The 17,465-nt window shown below is 43.2% G+C and overlaps 1 protein-coding gene across 4 annotated transcripts in view; it reads left to right on the top strand.

Annotated features, from left to right (window-relative positions):
- AGAP1 (ArfGAP with GTPase domain, ankyrin repeat and PH domain 1) overlaps positions 1–17,465 on the top strand; it is a 304,357-nt gene that overhangs the window by 43,399 nt on the left and 243,493 nt on the right. The window lies entirely within an intron of this gene.

Below are 17,465 nucleotides of genomic sequence, written 5' to 3'. Positions count from 1 at the left end.
AGATGAAATGTTGCTCCTAAACATTGGGCCGTTAACAATCATTTGAACTTGAAGCTTGTAAATAGCATTGCCTTCCTAATATGCTTTTTACCTAAATACTTTTTAATGTTTTGAGTGATAGTGCTTCTAGTTGCTATTTCCCTCTATGCACGGTTAAGTTGGAGGCGGATTCGTCATTTTCCCATTTGGATGACGGCGGTGGGAAACTTTGTGGGCTGGAGCACATTGGAAAGACAAACTTCCTGGGTATCTCCTCTTGAGAAAAATTTCCTTTTGACCGAACATCTGTTTCCCTGCTTCAGGATTAACCTTTAGCATTCTGTTTGCCAAAAAGTTAAATCATTGTACATGTGAAACTTCTAGAGCTGTTTGTGTCCTTTCCATTGCGAATATATGTGCTTAAAGCAATAGATGAGGAAGTTTGAGTTTTTGTAAAGCAGAAATGTACATTTTAGTTTTTAAGATAACACGGCATATGTAGGAGAAGACCTGTATTGAAATGGGCAGCGAACACTTCGCTTGGTATCTCTGATTCATGAGTGGTTTCAGGCAGGTGCTTAAGAGACTTCAGCACATGCAAGTGCCAGATATGAGTATCAGGTTTTACTGTGTCAGTGGGTCATTGAGACCCATGAAAAGAACAAACTGTTTTTGTGTTAAAGGACTGAAACAATGTAAATACTTAGGTTAATCACTTGCTCTTTTTCTTCTATTTCTGTAAGTTACCTCTCAGTTTGAGAGCCCTTTCAGTTCTTGAAATTTTACTACGGAAGATATGGATGCTTGTTTTCCTTGTCATAGTAAAATTGGATTAAATACTATTATGGAGGCTCTGAATTAGCCTTTACCTGATCTCACAGGATGTATCTGAAGATGTTGACAGTTGGCCAGTGTAATTGCGAGGCCACTTCGTCGTCTTTGAAAGGCGGTGACAATTGATGCTCCCTGTGGCATGGGAGGTACAGGAAGTGCTTCTGAAATGCAGGAGGTTCCAACGCCATAAGCCTAATATGGGACTCCCAGGTGCATGAAATAAACCGATGTGTTGGAAGTAGTCCAGTGAAGAAGGAAAGGAACTGAAGCACCTGATGTGGGCAGAGTCAGACAGGACTGGGTTTCTTCAGCCTTGTTGCTCTCTGCAGCTTTTTGGAGGACATTAACGTGTGTACCCTTCTTGAAGGTACATAGCCATCAAATCAAAGCTAACAGGTTGGAACGTGGGAGATTAGCTTAGATGTTAGGAAAAATCTTTGCCACCATGAGGGTGGTGAACTGTTGCAGCAGGTTGCCTGGAGAAACTGTGACATGTATCATTTGAGATATTGAAAACTCTACTGTACATGGGCCAGAGCAACCTGCTGTAATTGGGCCTGCTTTGAGCAGTGGATTAGACTGGCTGGTCTTCAGATTACTGACATGATTGCTGTGGTGTATGTAGCAGATGATGCTCAGTGAGTGGTGGGATGATTTACAGCAGTGCCAACTTTTGGCATGACTTTGAACTCTTAGACTATCCTGAAATAAACACCAAGATATCCGAAGTAATCTTATGGGTTGTCTCCTTGTCCCAGCTTTGAAATCACTTTCTAAAAAAAGTTTCTGGGCAAATACTGCCTTGAGGTATTTTAAGTGTCCATGACTCTTGTACAGCATTTGTTAATTAGCTCTTACTTGACCTGGTGCATGAATCTTCCATCTCCTGAAAAATAATGCAATTCTGTACATATTCTTATAATTGGAATGAAGAAGTTGACCTTCTGCCAACTTAGCTATGCACGCACTTAAGTGATCAGGGTCTCCTGCTAATGTTAGGTCAGCAGAGTCTGCCTAGCTAAATTCCTAGGGAAAGCAGTGTGATTTGCTTTCAGAAGTTGATTGGATTTTGTTTATTATTGAAGGAATATTAACAAGTCTTTCATATGTGTCTTTTTAATTGCCAAAGCATAGAGGCACTCTTATGAAATAGTGATGTACAAGGCGAGTAACTTGGAAATACTAGCAGCTGTTGGAAGGTGACATTTGTGGTGTAACCATGGTAAAATTGGATAAAGGTGCAAAACATATTGCATCAATCTCTAATGTTACCTAGAGGCCAAAGATCTTGTTCTTGTGTTGAGAGTTTCTGCTGTTTTTCAGAAGGAGTGTTACTGATGCAATTCGTCTTCCTTGCAAATACCTTGAAAACTTAAGAGTCACTCTCGGAGGAGATGCAAACAAGCTTCACATCTCCAAGTATTGGTGATCCATAGCATATGTTGCGAATGTAGTTGTTGGAAGCAAGTCTTGTGTTGCATTTGGAGCTTCTGTTTATTGTAATCTCTTAGATACAGTAGTTAGTAGGAGTTATAGTAGTAGGAGTTAGTACGTTGGTATGTGGGTGTCCATCTTTTAGTGAAAAATTCTGGTTTCTGGTGCTAACGGCAACCAACAGTAGTGTGAACTTTGTTACCAAATAGGAAGCAGATGCTAAAAGATGCAGGCGACTTTCAAGAGCGACGTGGTACCTAGTGTCCCACATGGAATCAGGGAAGGCCCTGTTGGCTGTGCTCTGGAGCTGCTGAGTTGATACCTCTGGTGTTGAGGGGAAGAAATGGGGAGACTGGGCTACAAATGGGCTTCAAATCTTGAGAAGGAGCAAAGCAAAGCTTTGGGGAGGGAGACAGGGAGAGAAAGAGAACAGGGCCTCCATGCTGAGGTTTCAAGGTAGAACATGAACTGCAGCTAAAACACTGCATTGGCGCAGGCGGCGTGTTGCCCTTCCAAAGGTTTTGTGGGTGCTGAGTTTCCCAGCATTTTGCTGCAATAATGGGAATTCAACCCAGTAGCTGTTCACATGGTGGGTGTATTACTGAATGACCTCTAATTCCACCCAGTAATATCTAGTGGTTTGATGTAAAGCCTTTCCAGTTGTGATACTGAGCAGTTGTTTGTTTTTGCTTCCAAAATATTTAATAAGAGAGCTCGGAGTCTTTTGCTAAAAATGTTATTCTGGACATGGTCATTCTTTTGTAAGTGATATTCCAGAATAGAAGGCAACTTACCCGTCTCTTGACTAATTACATTAGAAGAGACCAATGTGATGCCAACATTGCTTTTCAAGTATGTTTATGTAGCAGAGGTTGTGACGAGTCTTTTTCTGGCTTTATTAAACTTGAACCTTTATCAGATGTGCCTCCTTGTTAATGAGGAGGAGAAATCTCTTTAGAATTGTTTTATTCTCTAGGTTTGGTTTTCTGCTGTAATAGTCTTGAAACGACTGAAGACAAGGATGGTTGAAGAAAATGAGTATCTATTGTAGGTGCAGTTTATAGGTGCTATAATAGTAACTGCAAGGGTAGTTGAGAGAGAGAGATTTCCTAGTGGAACAATTTGCTACTAAAAGCTTGTTCCATCTCTTTGCTTTATGCAGCAATGACCTTGTACCAGCATATTGGCATTTAAGAACATAATGATCTGGAAGCAGAAGAAAACTTAAAATATCACATTTAAGTATTTTTCTGGGGGAGACTAGCTGATGGGGAAGAGGTGAAATATTTTTATGGACTTAGATGAAATGGGATGAAAAGAACTCATGAGGTAGAATACTGATAAAATTCTACGCAACAGGAGATTAAAGTAGTCAATGAGATGCTCCTTTTAGGAGATGACTCAATCTGTATGGGCAGAATGGACTCTGAATTCTGTGAGGTGGGCTTGGGGGATTTGCACGTGTTGTTAAAGCATCTCCTGAATGCTTTAAATAGTTTTCTTGTTATTTCTTTTCCTGGTAGAGAATTACAGTTTGTTATACCATGCAGAAGATGCCTGAGAAGGCAGATAGGCTTTCAGATTTTCCTTTTAGTATGTAAATATTTTAACAGTTTTCTTGAGTGTTTTCTTTGGAAATGGAACTTAAATTACTAAGGCTGGACTTGATGAGCCTTAAAACCGTCACGAATGTTGCAGCCTTGCATGAAGATCCAGGTCAGGAGGGAACTCGGGCAAATTATCTAGCCCAATTTTCTACTCTGAGTAAACTCAGGCTGGGTATCCTAAAGTGTCTCTAAAATGTATGCTTCTTCGTGACCTACTTTGGGAGACGAGGGGGGCAGAGGGGAAGAAGCTGTAGTTTTGTCCAACTTCAATTTCCTGGAAGATTTGTCCAATATTTTGTTTTTTCTATGACCGGAAATTTTTCTCCAGTCCTGCTTTTCTGTGACTCCTGCTTTTTCTGTAGGTCTGCAAGAAACAGAGAACAAACAACAACAAAGCAAAATGGAATACCCCCAAAGGCTTTAAGTAGCTTGTTTGGGTGTTTTTTGTAAGCTTTTCTTCCTTCTCAAGTGTAAACAAATACATATATAAAAATTTACATTTCAAGAGAGACTAAATCCCCATTAGGTTCCAACTAAGTGGCTCTATAGCCTAGGTAAGGATTGCTTTTCCATAAGGTGCCTGGGGCTCAGGCTGAGCTGTAGCTGGCCACTGAAGGATGGGTTGTGAAGGTAGCTGTCTGACTGTTCTTCTGATTTCTTTAAAGAGGAACTTAATCTCCTATGAGAGTGGCTGGAAGAAGCAGAGATTGCCCAGGAATTGCACTGTGGTGTCCGCCACAGCGATCAGGTCTATCTATGCTGGTTGCTTCAGACAGCTCCATGGTTGTCACCCAAGGGAGCTGTGAAAGGTGACAGGAAGAGTAAATGATTGTGAAGTCTTAATGCTCTGTTTGTGATTATAAACCCATGGATCTCTCAGGTCAGCTGAAACTGAGAATTCCCATTCAGTAGAGCATCTTCCAGAAGCTTTGGCCTGTTTTTCCTAGTACTTCCTAATACTTGCTGGCTTTTGATCAGGCCTGGGGCTGCTCACATCATGTGAGGTTTCCTGTTAGGTTAATCAGCTTGTCTATTGCAGAGCTCATCATGATTTTTGCAGTTGGGAGCCGCTTTGCTGATGCTGCAGAGATGACTGAGCCAACTGGCCACGTTCCTAGTCTAGAAGTCCTTGACTCCTGCTGTTGCTAGCTGTCTTCAGTGTGGCTTCTGCCCCTGCTTCAAACCGGATTCATCTTAAGGTGGCACATTGAGTTGGATGATCTCATTGAACAAGAAAGATGGACCCTTCCAAATGGAATAGATTCCAATTTCGCTAGTTCTGGTGGCCAACAGGCAGGGGAGCAGCAGTGGCTAACCTGGGAAAAAATAGAATTGCAGCTAAGCCAGCTCCTCCTAGCATTCTCAGCCTTCTGTGGTTATGTGATGCTGTTTTTTGATATTAACTGCCAAGACAGGCTTTGTTTAGCTCCTTCCCACCTGTATAAGTGCACAGTGTCAGATGAAAACATCAGAGAAACCATAATGTGGCTACGTGAGTCTTGCAGTTAACGGCTGCTTAAGAAGATGCTATTGGTAATCTGGTGTCTTCTGACTTCTCCTTGGAGGAAATCATATAAATGAGCTCACTTGCTTACTGCTTTATTGCTGAAGATGAATTAAAAAAAAAATCAAACTTGTCATTTTTGAGGATTCCTAAAAACAGTTGAAATTCTTCAAGGTCCAGTTCTTCAACTTGCAACTTTCTACTTGATGCACTAGTCTTGTGTGATAGTAGTTGCCATCTTTGTCTTAAGCAAATTGTTTGCACAACTGGCTTCCTAGTTCCAGTGAATAAACCAAAAGAGATGTTCTACAAATTAAGAATACACTTTTCTGCAGCTGTATGTAGTTTTGTATGTATGTGTATGTATGTATTTTGTAGTTGACCTTAGTTAGACACAAATAGGGCATTTTCACAATTTACTCTTCCAGTTTTGTATTAGTGAGTTCTAAATAGCGTATTCTGCAAGTCATTAATTGTTCTGCATACTACCTGCATTCTGCAAGTCACAGTTCAGCAGATGAGTTTCTTCTAATACCTTAAATAATTCTCCAAATTCACTGATCTTCAATGTGTAATTTGAATGAAGATGTGATTTTAAGTGCACCTCTGACTGGTAACCACTTTTAAGGCATTTGGATCTGAATTAAACCTGAATATTCTAATTTCATAACTTAAAACTTAACAAGCTAATAGGAATGCCAACTATTTTAGTGCATTTTTTTTTCTTTTGATGTTTCAAGTTAGGAAGGAAGATGTATCAGTGCTTGCCTCTTCAGGCTGGGTGTACAACCTGTTTGCAAGGAATCTGGGATGTGCTGATGCTTGTCCAGTTCTCTCGCCGCTTAATGTGACAAGCTGATCCTCCAGTACTGAATAAGCCTTAGAAATTCCCTGTCCTTACACAGTCACTTTACAGGACGGCATAGATGAACCCAACCAGCTCCAGCACACTGCAGTGCAGCCTGGTTTTATTCACCTCCTGCGGTGACTTATGGGCATCTCGTTTGGTTGGTGCTGCATTGAGGAGGGAGTGCACAGGCCCTCTTGACTGCTTTGGAGCCTGGGTGGTAATGTGATTGCTAGTAGCACGTTTTACAGTATCTGCTATTAAAACTGCTTAATATAGGAAGCATATTAATAAAACTGCATAGGCTATTAAATTTTAATGGGGATGAGCTGTGCAGCTTTGTCAAGCGTGTGATTGTAGAAGAGATGGGAAGTATCATGCTGCATATTTGGTTCAAGAGTAGATAGACTTTTTTAAGAGCACTATTTGTCTTCTGGTATTGCCTGGGGAACTAATTATTTAATGTGTAAATACCAAACATCTGACCATCTAGGTGTATTATTGCAAAAGGATATTTGGGGGAGTTTTTGCTGTATCATGCAGGGAAGGAATTGCAGTGGGAACAAGCATGTATGACTGAACCTTTCTGTAAAACTGTCTTGATAGTGAAACACAGGGTAAAGCATCTGGTTAACAACTTCCTCATAGGGCTTTGCTGTCAGTATTTGGCTTTGCAAACACCAGAAGCAAATCCTTTGTGTTAGATCTAAAAGCTGTAATGAACACTGAAGGAGCGTAATGGAAAACCCTTCCCTGATGAGAAGGGAAAGAAAAATGTGGCTATTCATATTTCTTTTGTTAGGTGGGCAGGATTTGAATTTGTGGAGGGAAAAGTTTTGATGCATCCTGTTCTTGCAGCTCAGGAAGGCAAATGTGTTATCTGTAAGCTTGGCTGTTTTATGACTGCTGATTTGAAATTCAACCTTTAAAGCTTTTGCTTTCTAAACCTGTGGTAAGTGCCTTGTATCAGGATGTTCAGGACTTCACTTTGTAAAGTGTATTCTACATGGAGGCTGTAAGAGATTATAAGACGAAAGTTGAGTATGTTTGTCTACGAAATAATTGGGACCACTAAAAGTTGCTCTGTGTAGTTTAATGAATTACTGGTTTTTGAGGGTAGAGGCAGAAAAATACTCAAGTTTCTAGACTTGACTTTTACAAGAAATTGGCTTTCATTCCTGCCTGGGATATAATTGTGAGTTAAATGGAAGGATGCCCAAGAAACCTCATCCACATGCAACCAATTGTGTGACTCGTTTTCTGCTTAGTGCTGGTGACAGGTTTTAAGTCGATAATGAATTGGTTAGGCTTGTTGGTGAGGGTTTCTAAGAGAGCTCACAATGCTTAATGGTGTTGCTTTTAATATATACATTAGGTTAGGCTGATGTAAGGCGAAACTCGCAGGTTATGGAAGCAGAGAAGACAGATGTACTATCTCCTATTCACAAAATTAGGATAATTTCTAAAGCTAGGAATAGCATTAACTTCAAGGTGACCAGAGAGACCTGTAAATCTGACTGATTGCTTTATGCCAGTGATAACTAAGGAGCTTTCCTCTGACAGCTTCTCCAGCACTCAATTTATTCTTGCTAGATTTCCTGCTTTCAATTGCTCTTCAAATTTACTACTTTAAGGAGTTTTGCTTTGGAAACCTTTGAATTATTTTCAGTTGACACTTAGGAATCTTGTAACTTTATTTAAGCATTATCTCTGATAGAAATAGTAAGAGAATTTGATCTTTCTACCTTGAAAGAAAAATGTTGAAAGAGTAACTTCCACAGAAATTAAGGAAAAATAAGTGGGCTCATCAAAATAAGCAGTATTATTGCTAAAATTTTGTGTGAAAATGGAGTCAGTGAGAATGAGCCTACTCGACAATATGTTTTAGAGTGCAAATGTTGGCACGGAGGTAGAGCTTCAAATTAGTGTCTGACTTGAGAGCCTTTGGCATGCTGTTGGTGCAGAAGACCAAGATTTGGGTGTGTTTTCCTTGACCTGACAAGGAATGTGCTGTGCAGCTTGATCTGTTCATGGATGCTTGACCTTGCTGCAAGAAGCTGAAAGCTTGTGGTTGCATCAGGAAATTTAGGTAGTGGCGTGACGTTTTTTCCTGCATGCGCTTTATTTACTGAATCCATGTAGAACAAAATATGGTCCAAACTATCCTCATAATAGGGAACTGTTATGTAAATTATCTGAGAATAAAAGATCTCAAAGTGTGTAGTTTTCGATAAAAGTCTGGAAACACATGCCAAAGTTTCTGCTGAAAAATTCCAAGATGATGGTCAGTCTGTGTCCCTTGGTCCTTCCTTGTGGTAAAACTGGTAAATTAAACAAGTATGGATAAAATGCCTCTAGGATCTCTCCTTGGCTTTTCCTCAAGACAGATGAATGTCGACATTACATAGAATTGCAAAATTTCTAAATAAAAAGTGAAACTGGGGAAATTATTTAAGTATAATTGTAGTGAGGAGTCCCTAGCAATGGCAGGAGTTCTGGTATCTGAGCAATCTTGAGCACTGCAAGATGAATAAGAGAAACCTCAAAAGCATTTATTGTAAAGCAGGCTAACCAGTGCTTTTATGTGTGTTGTCACCAAGTGTACCATTAAAAATAATATAGAATGACACCACTCACTATTGCTATTTGAAAGGGCATAACTTTTCCCACATTATTTCAGTTTTCCACAGCAAGTGCAGTGCCCAGCAAGCAATAGTTTTACGTCAAGTGTTATTCAAGTATTGGAATTCTCCTATGTTCAGTTATTCCTTGTGTGTTTTTAATGGTTCTGATGATGTGCTTGATTTCTGAGAGGTGAAACTGTTGAACATGGCTGAGAAATGTTTTGCAAGAGCCATTTGATTTGCAGCCTGTTTGCAGCATGTGAAGTTTTTGACACAAATCTCGATTGATTCTTCCGTGTTCAATAATGTGTTCATTACAATGGTATTTCCTGAGCAGCTGGGCTTGCTTAGCTGGGGAGCTCAAACAGCAGAAGCTTGGAAGTATATTTTCCAATCTCTTTTCTAGCAAACACACACAGGAAAAATAAAGTTGTTAAATTTCCTTATCTTGATAATGAAGTGGTGTGGAAACCATCCTAGTCCTGGCGAGAGGCAAGGCTAGAGGAAGTGGAGGGCATTGCTATGGTTTGGTCGTGTAGTAAAAATGAGCTTCAGAATTTGTCTCACTCCTCCCAAACTTGTCTATATTTATAGATAGAGTTGCATTTCTTGATTATCTCTGGATTAATACGTGCTTCTATTTTTGGACTTTTTTTAAACCGGTAAAGATTTGCACTTTCTTGAAATGATTTGGTACGTCTTAAGATACTAACTGAACTGTCCATCTTAATGCTTTTTATTAGCAGTGTCTTTTAAAAAAAAAGATAGTGTGCAACGTGGTGTATGTTAACAGGGGAGCATGTGTATGTGCACTGCATTGAGGAATGTATTGAGAAATAGAGTTCTTAGGACTTCAGTTGTAGTAGTAGTATCTGGGTGTGATGGAGTAAACAATAGTATTTTCAAGCTGGTGTAAATTTGTGTGTCAACATTTGTAGAGCTGTGGGCTTTCTGTGTATGCTGCTTTCTGTGTGTGTCTGTCTTTTTCTTTTTTCTTTTCCCTCCCCATGCATGCTGATTTACCTCTTAAATCCACCACCTTTCTAGCTTTAGGTTTGCAGGTCTGAAAGGATAGACTTGACACTTTGGTTTCCTGTGATGCTTCCCTTAAGTCTTCACGCCTTCAACCAGTGTGGGAGGGAAAACTGTGCACAGTATTGTAGTATTGAAGTGTGTCCTGGTTTTAGGCTTGCAGAATTGGTCCTGTCATCTCTGTGCTTATAGGAAAACTGCATTTTGCATTGCTGTCTGTGGTGAGGTGCCAAATGCAGTCTGGTGTGTTGGAGGTGATCGCAGTGTGAGCTTCAACATGTATCTACTCATAATATTTTTCTGCACTGATTTTTGCTGCGCCATTATAAATTTGTGATAGAGGAGTGCAGGGAGATGTGCTTAAGTGAGGCACACCAAGGGACGTCCAAGTGGCTCATATGTAAAGCAAATGGCAGAAAGCAAGTAATGTACACAGAGTTTCTTGGAAGAACATGAGCTCATTTAATTCTTTGTCGTCTTTTTCCTTCTCCTGAAGCCATGGTGATAGCTCTGTTCTCTTCAGTAGCTCTGTCTGGAGTACACAGTGTGATCCATGGCGAAATGCAGAAATGCCAGTAGTTCCCGTTATTCACATGAATATTTGTACTACAGTTTGTAATTCATTCAAGCCAAAAAAGAGTAGTGATGGGCAAGAGGAAGACTAGCTCAAAAGAACCTGTGAAGGAGAGAATGAGGCCGGAGCTGTCGAAGTGGCAGAGCTGTAAAAATAGGGGTAGGCGTTTGGGTGTAGGTACTAGACAAAGGCTTCAGTAAGTCGCATTTAAGGACAGCTTGGAGCGTGGAATTGTGTAGTTTACCATTGTGTTTTACATATTTCAGTGATCCTTGGCGGGTTTAGTCTGTGGTTTTTAGCATCTACCTTGTTGTAGATATTTACTGAAGCCTTCTGGGCCAGTTTGCTTTTACCATGTCTGGAAAACAGTGCAATGCCAATTTATTTCACATTATTGTCTCTACTAATGTACTACATTGCTTAAAACAAACTTTAAACCGTTTGGGCAGATATTAATTACAAGCTTCTACTACCTTCATGATTTATCTCTGGTTACAAAATGGCATTAAGCAGACTTTTAATGCAACTCTGCTGTGTAATGCATAGGGAGCTTATTAAATATAGTAACTGGAGGGTTGGAGGTCTAAGCCACTTCCATTCATCTGCTCCTGTGCTGTCAGAGGGCATGCTTGCATACAAGCACATACAGGTGCAGCAGATGCATAAAAATTACTGCTCTGGCATAGGCTAAATCGGGGTCAAAACCAGCGGTCTTTTGAAATGCTGAGAGGTGCCGCGAGCCCCTTTCCTTCCTGTAGCTCTTCAGCTTGGAATATGGAAAAGTTGCTCCCAGAACAAGTACCTCCAGAGCAAGCACTATAGCTAGGAGTTACTTATAAGCTACCTATAGAGAAGACCAGACTGTTCCCCCCACGCACAGTATATTCATGTCCTTCACTTTCTAGATCTTCTTGTTTATAGTGTAGAAATCTGAGGTCAAATATAGGTTACAAAAACACTTTTTTGGGAGGCAGGTTTTGCATACCTATGTTTAAGAATTTGACCCAATCACTAGCCACTGCATTAATATGACAGCCAGTTCAGTTAATAAAGGGTATTTTTGAAGCTTATAGCATTATAGTATTCTGTTTTTGGAAATGAGAAGAGTAACGCACAAAGCTCATGTTTCTGTTGGCAGACATAAACACAAGTTAAGCTGTGGTATTTGTACTTCTAAAGTTATCCTTAAGGGATGTTATATGCCAACATCTGGGATAAAAGGAATTGGGTTGAAGTGGCAGCCAAGTTTGGGGATCATCTCCAAGGGGAATTGGCTGTAAGGAGCTGCTCCTTCCCCATAGGAGCAGATTGAGGGGCAGATACCTGAGCATGTGCTCTGTAGCAGTCGCAGCTCTAGCAGTTAGGGTTTGCCTGGGGTGGGCTGCTGCTTTGATTTGCTCCTGCACAGGTCATCCATGTGTCACCAGCAGCTCTCTACAGGATTTAGCTAACAATCTGTTTTCAGTTTCTCCCTCTTGTGCCCCAGCATGTTCTGGCAGAACTAGCGGTGTGCAAATAGCTTGAATACAGACCACTCCATACCAAAGGCTGCAGGAGAGGTCTAGTGTCTCACAGGGTACCGTGTCCTGGCAGCATCTTGGCCTCAGGTGTTAACAGGCTTCAATAGGGCTCTTCTGCTTCATTTTGTTTGGACCACTCTCCTGCTTTGGTGGTTTTACAGTAGCAGAAGGTTGTAGCTTCTGTAATAAGAAAGGGCACTTTTCTGAAAACACCCTTTAGTTGCCTTGGGAAGATGGTCTACTCAGTGCCTGTTTAATGAGAACATGACGTCGAGCTCTCCTTTAAAGTGAGTGGAGATCTAGTTGCAGGCAGGGTTTTTTTGCTCCAGGCTGAGAAGCAGATGTTAGGCCAAGTACAGGAATTGTAGTAACTCAAGCAGCCTGACCGAAATCGAGAGGATAGCGTTGATTGACTAATGTCAATCATTTTTCATTAATCACCATTAATGACTGAATACAAGTCAAGCTTCATTCATTGTACTCATGTTAGGGAGCAGTATATTCTACTAAATGAATCTTTTAGGCTATTAAATGCATAAGTAGGTATGATTTTAAGAGAAAATGCTAAAATATACACTTAATGCTAAGTGCTGTAAACTCTTGCACTATATTGTGTGACAACCTTTTAATTGGACCTATAAAGTTTGATAGTACTATGAGTTTTCATGAGGAGCCACTGTTACAGTTAGCAGAATTTCAGTTTGGATGCCAAGACCTTTGCTGAAAACCAGCTGCAGCTTCCCAAGCCCTGCATGCACGGGAACTTCTACCATCTTACCATGTGTCAGTTTGGGATCTTATTTTTCTTGAAGTATTTTTACCTTAACAAGGTAAAGCACAAGTTAAGTATCCTGTGACCTGCCTCAGAATGTGTGCTGTGGGTGGAGGCCAATTTATGGAGAATTTTTCAGCACTGGCTTTTTTCCACCCCCCCATCCCTTAGACATAAAATATGCCCCTCCTCCTCTGGCATGAGAAACACTAATGGTTGAGTTGTATTTTTTCTAGCATATCCTATCACCCTTTTCCTCTTCCCCTCTCAGCAGCCAGTGTTCTAAGGACAGGAATGTAATCTTTCTGTGCCAACAATAAGATACTTACGGACAGCAAATGCCTTGCTGGTAGCTCCTCTCCTTTGTATTGTTGGGAGATGTTGCTGTTCTTCATCCTCATGAAGAATTGCCTACAGTGAGTTGGAGCCTGTTCTAATGGACAAGTGCATAGTGGCAGAAGAGCACAGATGAGTGCCTTAATGTAAACACTGTGGCTTGAGAGAGCCCTGAGTTTGGTCTGTGCATTGCTAGTAGCCTCCAGCACAATGTTGTTCTCATCCAGATGCCTTCTCATATGTCTTCACTATACACTGATCTGTAATGACAAACAGCGGACAGAAAACACTCTGTATCTGGATGAGAAAAGTGAAATCAAATCTGAATTATTGCCGGCATTGTTCAGGTGACCTCATTTTCTCTTCCACGAAAAAAAGGATGATAAAAGAAACAACAGCTTTTGAAAGAAACAACAGATTGAAATTATACTGTACATCTAGACTTTTAACCTGCAGTTTCCAAACACCTAAAATTAGGTCTAGGTTTATTTAAAAAAAAAAAGGCAGTGGAAATTTAGATCAGTGGAAAATGTCCAATCAAATGCACAGCATAGGCATATGTTGCATTGCAGGAGTTGTGCACCCATTGAGGTAGAAGCAGAACATACTAACCTGTTACATGTGTTACAGAACTGAAATTTTAATCAGGTGCTACACATATATGTGTGTGTGTGTGTATATATAATGCTTATACAAATGTCATTTTTCCTTCCAGCTTTTGTGTTTAATTAGTGATGGTGGAGAACCTTAGTGGGCTTAGAAATCTTTTTTTTTTAATTGCTTGGGAAAAGTCGCTGCAAAACCTGTTTCATGTCATGTTTAATGATTTACTTGTGTTTTTCTTGGTTTTGTAAACCTGACATGGGTAACATGAGTTGCTCGCAATCAACTTGCCTGGCAGCAGTCAGACAGGAATGACCCTTCTGCAGCCAGCTTGGTGCCCTGTGGCTGCCCTTCCTGTTCAGCAGTCACCGCTCTCGCTAGTGACTCCAGTTGGCCGTCATGTGAAACTGGAATTAAGAATATCCTTCAGAATGGGTGAAGTGTTTACACTGGCCATAAGTGCTCCATTCATAAGCTTCTACTCATGAACTTAGTGTTTACCTGGGATTTAGGCGCTTTCTTTTGTGGGTTTTTTTCTTTTTGCTGGTGACCAGTGTCCTACTACAGATACGGCTGCTCCTGCTGCATTCCAGTTTGAAAGAATGGCAGTCTTGTAAGACAAATTTGTACAGAGTTTGTTTGAAGCAAATTTAAAAATCATTTGGGATATAAGTCTTAAATACAAAGTATGGATTAAAACAAGTTATTGGTTTATATTGCTGTAAATTGTGAGACTCTAAATTGCAGTAGCACATTTCTGTTGTGTGGAGCATGCTCTATGTATTGCATTGGAGTCATCAGCTTTGTTTTTTCTATGGTTGTTACCACTGTTGCAAAATCAGCCAGCTTCCTGTGTGGAACATCAAAAGACTATATCTTCCATATTTAAATAGCTAGCAGGCTCTTGTCAAGTATTTGCCAATATCCTTGACCCTGGCAGTGGGAGGGAAAGGGACGAATACGACCACCCCTGGGTAAGCGGACTGGGGACTCACAGGCGCTGCCTTACTGGCTGCGGGTACCTGGGCAGGGGTGATGTGGCTGCTCGTTGCCTGCAGGAACAGAAGGGCGAGCGGGGCCGGCTGCTGCGGGCCCTGCGGACACAGGAGGAGGCTGCAGCCGGGCCGGCTGTTTGGGTTGGCCCGGCCGCTCCTGGCACGTGGGTCACGGCGCCCGAGGGACTTGCCCTGCTCCGGGACCCGCTCGGGGCTCATCACGTGGCGGCAGCAGTCGTGGGGCACGAGGCAGCGCGGCTTGGGCCTCAGCTCGCCCTGCTGCGGGTCCTGTAGCCGCGGCCGTGCTGTGGCACGAATGCTGCGCGTGGGCTGGGGTAGAATACCTTCAGTGCGCGTTTGTCGTAGCCCTTTGGGCTTATGGCACAACACGTGCCAGCCCTGGGCCTCCATGGTAGCCCAAGAGCTTGCAGAAGCCTTGCATGTGAAACCCCCGTTGTGCTGCTGGGAGGTGTTGTGGGAATGACATCCCTCTCCAAGAGGGTAGTAATGCCTCTGTTGTATGCAGCAGCAGCAGGATATGCAGATGACAGTCTCCTGAATGCCACTGAAGTTGGTTGGGCTAAAAGAAGCCTTTGGTTGCTGCCCAGTGAATAATTCATGGCGAGCAGCTAGCTCGTGTAGCCGAGCAATCGCTTGGAATATGATTTCCTCTGCGTGGAGGAGCTGCTAGAGTACCCTGAGCCGATGACTAATACAAATATTGCCACAATCAATGAGAGGATAGTTTGCCAACCAAAGCACGGCCTCTCCGAGAAGCAGGGGAGGTGCTAAAACGCAAGGAAAAAAAAAACCCAACCTGCTGGCAAACGGAGCCGTGCAAGTAAATGTTTATGCAGGCAGGAGCCATTCACGTGTCCTGTGCAGTGCTAGGCCGTACCACGCACGGGAGCAGGGAGCGCAGGAATGTGCGTGTCCGTGTGCGCTGGGAAGCGCTGCCACGGAGCCTCCCACTTCCCGGGCTCGGGAAAAATGGATTGTTCCACTCCGAGGCAGAAGCTGCCTTCCCGGGGTGGGCGCTGGCAAACACGGCGTGGATCCGCCTGGCGCTGGCGGGAATGGCTTCTTGGGAGCGGCAAATGCCCTCTCACTACACTGCATCGCAATATCTGAAATGCGGCATTTTAAGAATTTATTGGTGAACTCAATACTCATACATCTCTTGGAGCATATATTTTTCTAATATGCAGTTCTTGTATTTTTGACTTACAAATTCATTTTTTGTGTCCCTCACTCTATTTAGAACTATATATTAAAGATGGCCCTGGGGATGTCTGAAAAGGGGAGAAGTCTACACTAAATGTAGATATTTAGTGGACTTAGAAACTGGGTGCACTTGACAACAATATTCCTGTTTTCTAAGATGGTCAAGCTTGAGTTCTGAGCAGACTGTGGCCTCTTTTCTAGGGCTGCTGTTGCAGCTGGTTTTGGTTACATGTTTATTTGAGGTATATGCACAAATGGCTTCTGTCATATGAAGCTCAGAGCAAAGACAAATGCCAATTATGCAGAATTAACTAGAAACAATGTCTTGTACCTTGAGAGGGTGGGTTAGAGCACTAGTTCTTAGTGTTTCAGCTGGTGATGGACCCGTCTGTCGTAGGTGGTGTAGGACCTTGTGTAGTCGGGGAACTGCTGCGGATCGTGTGGGAATATGATCTCTAAACCTGGCAGTAGTCCTGAGGGCAAGTCCGGCTCACCAGGGGTGTGTTTTGCACTGGAACTGGGGTGCTCGTGTGGGGTGTCGTTAGTGTAGCCAGTAGTTAGTGGCCTTGTTAACTCTCATTAACTCTGCTCTGGACTGTTTGAGGCCTGGCAAAGTGAACGTGAAGTGGTCCTTTCTCTAGTCCAGCTTTTTAGAAGAGCCAGGGCCTGCTGAAAGCAGTGACTGTGAAGGATGCGGTAGGTCACAGTCGTGCATGGTTAACCACACAGCAACATGGGCTCATGCAAGGGGTCGTGCCTTACATGTCTGAACATGTTTATTCCATGTAACAGCAGTTGCCACAGATGAAGGAAAGATGAATTTGGAGTGATTTGACTCTTCAGTACCAAAAGGACAATGTTACCCTGATCCATCCTGTACACTAGACCTTGTTGAGGGGTGGCTGGCTGCTAAGGTCCAGCTCTCCTAGTCGGAATTCAGGGCTTTCTGTTGTCTTTCCCTTGTTTTGGATTTGGAGATGAGAGATGTTCCACGTGCACATGTTGCCTATTTCTGGAAAACAGGCTTGGAAGAGGGAAAACAGGGCAGGTGCAGAAGGTTCCTGCGCTGTCCCGCACGTGTGGGTGCGGGCGGTCGCCGCGCCGTTCCGCGGCGGCGCGATCCGGGCCGGCTCTTGCGGCGCTCCGGCGGCGCGCGGCCGCCCCGGGAGCGGCGCCGCTTCCTGATGGCGGGGCCGCGGCGCTGGCCGGCCGCGCGCGCGAGCCCCTGCGGCCGCCGCCCGCGCAGCGCCCGCCGCCTCCGAGCCGCCCGCCGCCGCCGAGCCGCCCTCCCGCCCGCCGCTCGCGACGAGCGCCGCGCGCAGCCGCGCCGCGGAACGCGCGGGTGCGCAGCCTGCGCTAAACAATGCACCGAGCGCTGCCGCCGCTCTGATCCCGTGAGCGCTGGACCTGGCTGCTCCCGAGCAATGCATTTCGGGATCTGCGGCGAGATGCGTGCTGCCACCGAACGGATCTGAATCGCCCCCCGGACGTGTTTTTGCAAGGGGCCGAGAGGACCGGTTATTACCTGCATGGATGCTGCACATCTGTGCAGAGAGATGATGGAGCGGAGCTCCTGCTGC

This window comes from Nothoprocta perdicaria, unplaced genomic scaffold (genome assembly GCF_003342845.1).
Source record: "Nothoprocta perdicaria isolate Ctin4 unplaced genomic scaffold, notPer1 scaffold_11, whole genome shotgun sequence".
NCBI classification, from domain to species: Eukaryota; Metazoa; Chordata; class Aves; order Tinamiformes; family Tinamidae; genus Nothoprocta; species Nothoprocta perdicaria.
This window is presented reverse-complemented; position numbering and strand designations above follow the sequence as displayed.